We start from the raw sequence: 11,794 nt of genomic DNA, 5'->3' as shown, positions 1-11,794 counted from the left end.
ATCTCTTATCTTATCCGTTATGAGCACTTTTTTTACATAATTTAAACAAATTAGAGAAATCATCATCACAAGCATACAACTCCTTTATATGATCAAATGCAAGCATCTTAGTTTCAAGCATTGAGAGTAAAGAATACCTCTTAGAAAGGGCGTCGGCCACAACATTAGCCTTGCCTTGCTTATGTTTGATCACATAAGGAAATTTCTCTAGATACTATACCCATTTGGCATGTCGCTTATTGAGTTAGCTCTAGCCCTTTAGATGCTTAAGGGATTCATGGTCACTGTGTATCACAAATTCCTTAGGTAAAAGATAATGTTGCCAAGTTTGCAATGCTCTAATAAGTGCATACATTTCTTTGTCATATGTAGAGTAGTTCAAATTGGCACCCTTTAATTTTTCACTAACATAAGCAATGGGATGCCCATCTTGTAACAAAACAGCCCATATTCCAACATTAGACGCATCACATTCAATCTCAAATGATTTGGAAAAATTGGGTAAAGCAAGAATAGGTGCATTTGTAAATTTTTCTTTCATGATATTAAAAGCTTTTTCTTGTTCACTTTCCCACTTGAACCCAACACGTTTGTTTACAATTTCATTCAAGGGAGAAGCTAGTATGCTAAAATCTTTAACAAACCGCCTATAGAAACTAGCTAGCCCATGAAAACTTCTCACCTCACTCACATTTTTAGGTGTAGGCCAATCTCTAATAGCTTTTACTTTTTCCTCATCAACTTGCACACCTTTAGAACTCACAACAAACCCTAGGAACACTACTTGATTAGTGCATAATGTGTATTTTTCCCTATTGGCATACAAACTTTCTTTCCTAAGCACTTCCAAAACACTTCTAAGATGTTCTAGATGGCCATCGAGTGTCTTGCTATATATCAAAATATCATCAAAGTAGACAAGCACAAATTTTCCAATGAAGTGTCTTAAAACATGATTCATAAGTAGTGCTAGGTGCATTGGTTATCCCAAAAGGCATCACAATCCACTCATATAACCCAAACTTAGTTTTAAAAGCAGTTTTCCACTCATCACCTTATCTCATTTTAATTTGATGGTAACCACTTTTCAAATCAATTTTGGAGAAATAACTAGAACCATGCAACTCATCTAACATGTCATCAAGTCTAGGGATAGGATGTCTATACCTTACAGTGATGTTGTTGATGACTCTACAATCTATGCACATTCTCCAAGTTCCATCCTTCTTTGGCACCAAGAGCTTTCTCTCACCCATCCTTTTTCCATCAAGCTCTCCACTTGCCTTTGGATCTCTTTTGTCTCTTCTGGATTGCTTCTATATGTTGACTTATTTGGTAAGGACGCTCCTGGAATGAGATCAATTTGGTGCTCTATCCCTCTCAAAGGAGGTAACCCATGAAGGGTGTCTTTGGGAAAGACATCCCCAAACTCCTTCAATAATTTTTCCACACCTATAGGAAAAGAACTTGCAATAGAAGACAAATAATAATCATAAGGCATTAGTAAATACATAGGTTGTCTAGCTAGCATCACTCGCTTCACCTCTTTTTCTCTCATGAACAAGCTGTAATTTTCTCTCTTGATTTTCATCTTCTTCTTTTTTCAGTTTCACTCTTTTTTTTATCTTCATTCTTTTCTTTCTTTTCTCTCTTTTCATGTTTCTCTCTCTTTTCATCAATTTTTTTCTCTTATTTTCTCTCTTGTTCTCTTTTCACTCTCATTTTTATTTGATCCTCACAAACCTCACTTGGAGACAAAGGTTTAAGGGTAACCTTTTGCCCTTTAAGTACAAATGAAAATTTGTTTGTGACACTATTGTGGACAACATCCCTATCATACTGCCAAGGCCTTCCAAGTAAGAGATGGCTAGCCTCCATAGGGACTACATCAAATAGTATCTCATCAACATATTTTCCAATGGAGAAGCATATCAAAACCTGTCTATCTACAACTAGTTCCCCATTCTCACTCAACCATTGTAGTTTGTAAGGCCTAGGGTGAGGGGAAGTTTTCAAAGTAAGCTTTTCAATCAATCTTTGGCTAGCTACTTAGTGCAACTACCCCCATCAATAATCAAAGAGCATATTTTTCCCATGACCATGCACCTAGTATGAAAAATATTCTCCCTTTGAGTTTCTTCTCTATACTTACACATACCCCCCACTAACCTCCTAACCATCAAAAGATCACCTTCCAGAGGCTGTACATCACATTCACTTTCACTCTCACTAGAAGAACTAAAAGAGTTAGAAGAAGATGCACTAGTGATATCCCTATTACCCAACACAACCATAGTCTTTTTGTTAGGACATTGGGAAGCGATATGACCCTTTCCCAAACACTTAAAACATATAATATAACTCGCCTTTGAAGAAGTGGGAGTAGGGTTATAATTATTTTTACCAAGGGCAGCACCTTTTTCATGAGATTTGAATGAAGATCCTCTCTCCTTCTTGAATGTCTCCTTATCTTTCCAAGTTGAAGAGCCATAGGGGGACTTCTTGTATGTTTGCTTCCTCTTTAATTATTGCTCCACCTTGATAGCTTGATGAATGAGATCCTCTGAAGAGGCATAGTGGTGCAACTCTACAATGTCTTGGATCTCCCTACCGAGACCATGCAAAAACCTTACCATGGTGGCCTCTTGAGACTCCTCAATTTGAGCCCTAATCAAGGAAATCTCCATCTCTTTGTAATACTCATCCACACTCTTATTTCCTTGAATTAGTCTTTGGAGCTTGTTGTGAAGGTCTCTCCCATAATAGGACGACACAAATCTCTCTCTCAAAACTTTCTTCATGTCTTGTCAAGTATTAATCAAAGGCCTTTTCATCCCCTCAACATCACTCCTCAGTTGATTCCACAACACTAAGGCATATCTCTCAAACTCCAGGGAGGCCAATTTGATCTTCTTCCTTTCATTGTAGTTGTAGCATACAAAGACTTGCTCGACCTTCACCTCTCACTCAAGATACACTTCCGGATCACAAGTCCCTTTAAAATTAAGGATCTTCACATTCACTCCCTCAACCCTTTCCTCTCTTTGTCTACCTCCATATCATCTATGATTTCTTCTCTCCTTATACCTCTTATTCCTCCATCCTCCCTCATCCTCTTCATACTCATCATCTTCTTCATGAGAAGAATTAGATGATCTTACCTCTCTTCTTCACTCTATATTTTTAATCCTCACACTTAAAGCTTCACTACTCCTGTGTATTCTTCCCAAAATCTCCTCATTTTCCTTTCTTCATTGTCATAACTCATTCTTATCATTTCATCACCAAGTTTAATCATTTCCGCTATGAGCCTTGCGGTTTTTAGAGTTTATCATAGTCTTTTTGAGTTTCTTACTGGTTGGACAAGAGAGTTAACTAGAAGACAGTACATAACATTGATTCTCATAATGGTGGATGGTCTTTGATTTTAGCACGTTGGACGCTAGATAAAAAAGAGAATTCTCTCTTGGAGTATGGACAATACTGAATAATGTTAATTCCTTTAACATATTGATCATGTCCACTTGTTAAAAACTCATTAGAACACCAATAATTTATACTTGTTATCATTCATCAAAATCCAAGGTGGACGAGACGAATGGTCATCCAAACCTAACAATCTCCCCTTTTTTATGATAACAAACAATATAAATTTTGATTTATAAAAAAATAATTAGAGTTTTGAGAGAGTAAAATGCATGTAATGTTAATGTAATGCATTTAAACTCCCCTTGAGTTCAATCATGGAAAGAATATGATAGATAAATTATATATGACATATGTGGCAACGAAATAATAATAATTAACAAATAACTAATAAGAGAACGCTTGAATATGCTCAAAAACCGCTTTTATTTAATAATGTTAACTCTTTTACAATCAAAATTCCTATTTCTCCTCTTTTGTCATAAGCAAAAATTGGGTTTGAAGATAGAAATAATGATGGATATCATAGTCAGTCCTAAGTAGGTGGGGGGGGGGGGGGGGGGAGGTTGAGAAGGGGGTGTTGTAGGTTCAAGAGACACATGTAGAGGTAGAGGTTAAGGTTTTGGTGTAGGTGCAATAACGGCTCCAAGCATTGACATTTGAGCCTGTTGAATGTTTTGGAGGAGAACAAAACCAAGTTTGAAGAACTGAGTGGTGATGGCATTCTGCATGGAAAACCTGAATTGCTTATTCTCTTGACGTTATCATTCAGCAAAAGGTTCGATAGTTTGCCCTATCATATCTTGCGCTTCATCCTTGGTAATAGTAGTAGGTTGCACATAGTTCAAAGGAGCATTGTAACACCTTAACAAATCACACCGGAATGAGAGGGATCTAGAGGCTGTGTAGGTACAAGACTGTACAACTGAGGATGACTTAAAGGAATTAATTGATACTACCTATACCAACAAGATGCATATACTTTTCGATAGTCCATTACTTAAGAATTTCATAGTTAAAACATGCTTGTCTTAGAGTAGTTGTAGGATGGGTGACCTTTTGGGAAGTTTCCCAGAAAACATGTGAATGAGGACAAAACATGCTCAAAAGTCTTGTATCGATTTGTGAGGTCAATCATTGATCTTGGAAACAGGTAGAACTGATTTTCGAGGTCTAGGAAAGGGCTACCTATAGAGGATTTTAACCGGTGGAGGGTTTTGACCAACGAAAAGTTGAGTGAAGTACCCCCCATGTTAAGTATTGTAGTGTGAAAGCAGTCGAGAAGTAAAAAATCAGGGATGTTTCAAGCAAGGCCTAAACAAGTGGAGTAGGCGATGATAGCATCATGTTTGCCCTTGTCTCTAGAAGTAGCCTCATTTGAAGTTATTGTCTGCTTAGGCACAGGTTCTATGGCATTGTGTTCAACTTCATTAGTTATGGTTGCATTAGATGCCTTAGGAGTTTCATCCATGACACCAATGTTGTTAAGATCAATGATGACCCCACATACAATGGTTTTGTCCAAAACTTTAATAAATGCTTCTGTTTGGACTTAGGCAACATCTTTCATAACAACAGTAAGTCAACAACAACTTCTTCTTCTTCAGCCTTCCTCTTTTGCTGAGCTTCATAGAGCTTAGTCACATGAACTAGCATCTAGTCTTCAATCATCTTTTTTAGATTGTAAGTGCATTCATATTGAATAGTAAGAAGTTTAAGTAGGCGTTGAATAAACAAGTATATGTCAGCATCCGTTGTGAAGCAGACACAAGTATCATCAAAGTGGTACTTCCTAACAAGATGTAACATTTTAACAACATCATGATGCTCAACATTGTCACCTTCTTCTGAAACTTGTTCTTGGGGGTTTAACTTCTTGTGAATGGTCCCTTTTGTGTTTTTCAAACAGATCCCTAGAAATGTTATTTTGTGTGCTTTTGTGTCTTTGAACTTTTGAAGACTTCGTCGTGCTTCTATGGGATACCTCGATTGATGAATGAACTCATTGCTCAGTATTAGGTGCAAGCTAGTGAAGAGGTATCTTGATAACATTAGGATGCATTGGACGAGTCCACTGTGGAAAAGGAAGATGAACTATGACATCTGTTGGTAGAACCTTAAAGGCCTTAGATGAAGTATACTCATAGTCATGCTTCATTCATGTAGGTGCTTGTGTTGGATCAAGTGGCCTCGGAATAATTAAGAAGGGGGGTTGAATTAATTATTACTAGACCTTTACTAATTAAAAATTACCATTCTTAGGCTTTTACTATGTTGTTAAGAAAATAAAGAATAAAAAAGAAACTTAACCAAAAGTAAAAGCAGGAATTAAAGTGCACAGTGGAAATTAAAAGAGTAGGGAAGAAGGAGACAAACACACAAGAGTTTTTATACTGGTTCGGCAACAACCCGTACCTACATCCAGTCCCTAAGCGACCTGCGGTCCTTGAGATTTCTTTTCAACCTTGTAAAAATCCTTTTACAAGCAAAGATCCACAAGGGATGTACCCTCCCTTGTTCTCTTTGAACAACCTAGTGGATGTACCCTCCACTAGAACTGATCCACAAGAGATGTACCCTCTCTTGTTCTCAGTCAACAACCCAAGTAGATGTACCCTCTACTTATACCACAAAGGATGTACCCTCTAATGTGTTAAGACAAAGTTCTCAGGCGGTTAAACCTTTGAAACTTTGTGAATGGGGATACAAAAGAATTCTCATGCGGTTAGTCCTTTGAAATCTTTTGTATATGGGAAAGGGAAGAATCAAAAGAATTCTCAGACTGTGTCGTTTTGAATTCTTTGACAAGGGAGAAGGGAGACACAAAAGAATTCAGGCGGTTAGTCCTTTGTTCTTTTGGAAAAGAGAGAAGAGAGACACAAAAAGAATTCAGATGGTTAGTCCTTGGCGAATTCTTTTTGGCAAAGGGAGAAGGGAATGAAAAAGATGAATAGCACAAGTTTTGTTTTCAAGGTTTAGAAAACCAGAAAACTATAGAAAGCCTTTGGCAAAGGAAGAAGAAGAAGGAGTTCAAAGAGATTCAGAAATCAATTGGCAAAAGTTTGTTGTCTAAAGAATGAATTGGAAAAGTATATCCAAATGCAAAACAAAGCCTTGCTTTTATAGACTCTTCATGTTTGGTCAAGAGAACCATTAGAAGAGTTATAACCTTTAGAAAAACTTAAAAAACCATTTGAAAAAGTTGAAAACTATTGGAAGAGTTACATCTTATGATTTTGTTCAGAAACTATCACTGGTAATCAATTACCAAATCAGTGTAATCGATTACACAAAGCTTTTTTGTAATAGGATGTGACTCTTCACAATTAAATTTGAATTCCAACATTCAAACACACTGGTAATCAATTACCAAATCATTGTAATCGATTACAACATTTTGAAATCAATTGGAATGTTGTAAATTCAGTTGAAGGCTTTTTGAAAACCATTTTGCTACTGGTAATCGATTACAACAATTTGGTAATCGATTACTAGAGAGTAAAAACTCTTTGGTAAAAGGTTTTTGAGAAAAGTTCATGTGCTACTCAGTTTTTGAAAAAACTTTTTAATACTTATATTGATTGAGTCTTCTCTTGATTCTTGAATCTTTAGTCTTGAATCTTGATCTTGATTCTTGAAATCAAATTTCCTTTTGAACCTTGAAGTGTTCTTGATTCAATCTTGAACTCATTCTTTGATTCTTAAGATCATCATCTTTGTTATCATGAAGTGTTCTTGACTTTTGAACTTTTTGTCATCATCTTTGTTATCATCAAAACTCTTTGAATCAATCTTGATTCATCATGAAGCTTGCTTCTACAGCTTGGACATTGATTGTTTCCCTTTCAACAGGTTCAACATATATAAACTCAAAGTATGGGTTTTAAGGTGTAGGACTACCATTAATCAATGCTAGAGGAAACCTCTGAGCATTTGTTAAAGGTTTCCTTAGACCAACCCTTCTGAATCTTTCTAGATGAATGGGTTATGGAGATAGACACGGTTATGCAGAGGAAACATGTTTGCGGAGATGGGAGCTAGGAGTGTCATTTTTGGACTCACTATCTAATAATGATGAGGCTTGATCCTCCTTGTTCCCAATGAAGGAAACTGCCCATTCTTTGTCACCAATATTGGGGTTGGCTTTGGTCACCCTCATCTCGATACGTCTTGGTATCATAGAGGGAATGATAGATACTCATGGTTTAGAGGCTGCAAACTTTCTTAACCTTTTTTAGGGCAGGAGCAACCAGGGGCAGCTGCTTTCCTTTTTTGAAAATGCAACATGTACGAAGCCTTTATCTTTTTCATCAGTCTCACTCAGGTCTTTCAACCTTTGTTCCCTGAGGTTGTAGCCGTTGGACGCACAGGGGTGGACGCAGTACATTGCTCATGTCTTTTCTTCGTCCCGTGCTCCCTGGCAAGTAACTATTTCTCCTCCTCTTCTTTCTGGGATTACTTCCTTGTTTTCTTTCTCTTTTGTTGCTCTGCCATAATCTTCTATATCTTTTTGGAGACACCAAAGTTGTTCATACCTTGATCTTCATCAGCAATGGCTTTGGCTGGCCTTTTCTACTTCCTTTTGTTGATGGCACCCATATCCATCAAGGAAGCCTCATTTTGGCTTTTTTCTAAAGCAACCCTCATAGCTTTTAGGTTATTCTTGCTAAATTTTTGTTGTGTTAGCAACAACTGAACCCTTGGCTATTAGGGTGTGCTTAGAGTCTTCGTGTATCTTAAAAATGTGATACACACCTTGATCCCATAACATCTTGTTGATAAGAGCAGCATAATTGATGTCATCCAGACCACCTAAGCCCTTTAGGTTTATCAATATGTTGATGTAGATGGTGTGTGACAGGTCAAATGGGAGATTCTCCGTCAAGTGAAAAAGAACAAACTTGTGGAGGTTCGACAGAGTTGTTTTAGAACTTGCTTTGTGGAGAATACTCTTATTCAAAATGTTGGCCCAAATCTTTGCTTTCTCACACATAAGATTATACACAATAGTCTTTTGATCTCCTGTTTTTTCAACATTTTCTTGGTAGAGCGCCCTTGTAACATGGGAATCATAGTTCTTTTCTCATCCCTCTTGATAGGTACTACCTTCACGTAGGCACCCTATTGGCTATAGTGTTGCTAGACAACACAACTTTGATTCCCATAATCTTGGATGCTATCGTCTTCTTGTTGACAAACTCAACATTTCTTCAAAAGGTTCAGATGAGTTCAGGTTATATAGTTTGTGGCTCGTTAAAGAAATTCTTGGCACCAAAAAGCCTCATTGAGCTTTAGACCCACTTTTTCGAGTTCCTAAATGTTGAAAAAATGTTCTACATGAATAGAGGGTTCATTGTTTATGTGGATGGTGATGATTTACAGGGTTGGGATAATCTTGAAAACAAGGGAGTTGGAGGTGGCCATTGTAGAGAGTTTGAGAGTTAGGGTTTGAATTTCAGAGAGGAAGATAAAGTGCTTTAAAGCAAGAGTTTCGACATTTTAAGGTTTTATAGTGGACTTTTTTTTCCAAAAGCAATCATTAAGCCCACTTTTCAAAACTGACTTAGCAAAAAACTTTACAACGTTTCTATATAAAAATGTTGCATTTTATATAATAATAATAAATGCATGATATGTTTGTCCATATATTGAACCGAGTGTGTTATTGTCTATTAGATGATATATCCTTGGATGTAAAAGTTGACAACATATAGATATTAAATCATTCATTAACAAAAATCATTCCAAGTTAACTTCTTAACAAATTTAACCTTTCTTCAGTTAAGGGTTTTGTGAAGATGTCAACAAGTTGATCATCAGTGGGTACAACTCGTAAATCCACTGTTCCATTCTGGACATGATCTCTTATGAAATGATGCTTAATTTCTATATGTTTAGCTTTAGAATGTAATGCTGAATTTTTCAAAACACTAATAGCAACTTTATTGTCATATTAGATGGGAATTTTACTCTCATAAATATTGTAGTCTACAAGCTGATTCTTTATCCAAAGTAGTTGAGCACAACAAATTTTTATTGACATGAATTTGACTTCAGCAGTGGACAATGCAATTGAACATTGCTTCTTGCATATCCATGTTACTAAGTTGCCACCAATAGAGTGACAACTTCCACTTGTGTTTTTTTCGTTTAACTTTATCACCAGCATAGTCAGCATCATAGTATCTTGTAAGTCTGAAACCTTCTCTTCTTTTAAACATAAGACCAAGATTAGAAGTTCCAATTAGATATCTAAGAATGAATTTAATTGCAATTAGGTGAACTTCCCTTGGTTGTTTTTTAAATCTTGCACATAGACAAACATTGAACATAATATCGTGCTTGGACACAGTGAGATAAAGCAATGAGCCAATCATTGCTTTGTACTAAGTCTCGTCCACCTTTGTTGATTCCTTGTCCAGTCTAAGGTATGTCGTGTTAGACAAGTGGCCTCAATAACTTTAAGAGGGGGTGAATTAAGTTTAAAAAATTTCTCTAACAAATTTTAATTCTCTCTTTAAAAGAAATTTGCAGACTTAATATGCAGAAAAGAAGTAATGAACAATTAACTTGATGCTTCTTTAAATATGCAAAGTAAAATTAAACTGTAATAAAGTAAAAGAGTTTAGGGAAGAGAGAATTTCAAACTCAGTTTTATACTGGTTCGGCCACGCCTTGTGCCTACGTCTAGTCCTCAAGTAATCCACTTAAGATTTCCATTAACTTGTAAATCCCTTTACAACTTCTGAACCACCCAGGGATACCCTTCCCTTGTGTTTAGAAAACTTTACAAATCAAGAGACCCACTGTCTCTTGATTAACAATAGATTGCTTTGAAGTATAGAAGATTATTTTTCTCTCTTTTAGAGAAGAATGATACAACTTGAAGAACTTGTAAGAATCCTTAATGATTTAGCAAGTGTTTGGCTGAAGGTTTTTCTTGTGAGAGGGTAGGACAATGAATGTTCTGAAAAACTCTAAAGAATTTTGAATACAAGTCACATATTTATAGGCCTTTGGTGACCTTTCAAAAACTTGTGAAGAATTGTGACTTTTCATAGTTATTTTCAAAATTTCCTTACTAGTAATCGATTACAGATATGTGGTAATCGATTACACAGTTAATTTTAAGGAGTTATGCCTTTTCAGTTTGAATTTCAAAATTTTCCGTTACTGGTAATCGATTATACAATAGTGGTAATCAATTACAACTTTTAAATTTCAAATTCAAACTTTTCTGATAGCTACTAAAATCATTTTTGCTTCTGGTAATCGATTACAGCCTCTGGTAATTGATTACCAGAGAGAAATACATATTTTTCAAAATGTAATATTTACTTAAAAACTTTGTAAGATATTTGAAAGCTTAAGTCTTTTAAGGCCAAACCTTTGCAACCTCTTTAAGAGATTCTTTTAACATATAAAGGTCTATTGTAAATCATTTTTCTCGATTTCTTGATCTTGACTTGAATCAACATTGAATAGCTTTAATCTTTTGGCATCATCAAAATCTTCATACATCATATGCAGTTACATGTCGTGGGGTGCATTGGATTCTTCATTTCTTTTGCATCGTCCATGTTGAATTTCTTCAATAATTCTTTTACATACTTGGTTTGATGAATGTAAATGCCTTTGAGTGTTTGTTTTATTTGTAATCCGAGAAAGAATTTCAGCTCTCCCAATCTAATTTTGTAGAGGTTTCCTTTTCTCTTGGCAAAGAACAAAGGAGACCCATCTTTACATAGAACGACACACTCATCCTTGTTGAAGGAGATACCATATCCACTGTCACATAATTGACTTATGCTCAGTACATTATGCTTAAGACATTCAACAAACAGAACATTATCAATAGAAGGGTAGGGGTGAATACCTATCTTAGCCACTCTAGTTATTCTACCTTTTTTATTTACTCCGAAAGTGAAATTTCCACCATGATAAGAAGTCGAGCATTGGAACATAAACCTTTCTCTTGTTATGTGTCATGAACAACCACTGTCCATGTACCATGATAGGCGTTTGCTTCCTACTATCAAGGATATTTGCAATAGGAATAACATTTTTCTTTAAGTACCCAAATCTTTTTGGGTCTTTTTGTGTTAGCCATGAAGGTATTGGTTGAACCCCTCTTAGGTCGATCCTTACATCTCGACGTCATGTGTCCAGTTTTTCCACAGAAATAACAGGCATTGGTGTCCTCATCATAAACATATACCTTCCTATCATATCCATTTCCAGATTTGTTTGAGGAACTTCTATAGTATCTTGAGGTTGACCCTTAAATTCTTGATTCTTCAAAAGCTTATCATTCAAGAATTTCATAGATCTCTTGTGTTCTTCACATTTCACCCAAAGATTATATTTA

The sequence above is a fragment of the Glycine soja genome, chromosome 13 (assembly GCF_004193775.1).
Source record: "Glycine soja cultivar W05 chromosome 13, ASM419377v2, whole genome shotgun sequence".
NCBI classification, from domain to species: domain Eukaryota; kingdom Viridiplantae; phylum Streptophyta; class Magnoliopsida; order Fabales; family Fabaceae; genus Glycine; species Glycine soja.
This window is presented reverse-complemented; position numbering follows the sequence as displayed.